Raw genomic sequence first — 447 nt, forward strand, 5'->3', positions numbered from 1 at the left:
CTACTTTTGTGGACAGGCACTATGTTAACTCAAGGAACTACAGCATGTTTCAATGTGAACTGAGTTCATTGTGGCATATATTAAGGTATAAATGAGAATGAATTGCATCTCTCGTTGTGTGAGATTATTCACTTGCATCTCTACGTTATCTATTCCATTGTCTGTGCGTACTTTGCAAAGAAATAATCAAAGGAAAAGAGGGCTCTGTTTTTTACCTTGTACCGTGCATGATCTTAGTATGTAAGGTTGTATACAACCTTCATCAGTGTCATATCTTTTGTCCTGTATTGCAGTGGATTTAATAATTATAATGTCTCAGGACTGACAGAGCATCCTTAGTATTGTCAGTTTGTATATCCAGTATTAGCCTATGCCACTGTCTCTCCAACAGCATCCCTGTGGAACACCTCTGGAATAATGTGACTAGTTTTATTAAAGCTAAAACCA

The 447-nt window shown here is 37.1% G+C and overlaps 1 protein-coding gene across 3 annotated transcripts in view; it reads left to right on the top strand.

Annotated features, from left to right (window-relative positions):
• LOC119587882 (hexosaminidase D-like) overlaps nt 1–447 on the top strand; it is a 29,841-nt gene that overhangs the window by 826 nt on the left and 28,568 nt on the right. The window lies entirely within an intron of this gene.

Source organism: Penaeus monodon, chromosome 23, assembly GCF_015228065.2.
Source record: "Penaeus monodon isolate SGIC_2016 chromosome 23, NSTDA_Pmon_1, whole genome shotgun sequence".
Lineage (NCBI taxonomy): Eukaryota > Metazoa > Arthropoda > Malacostraca > Decapoda > Penaeidae > Penaeus > Penaeus monodon.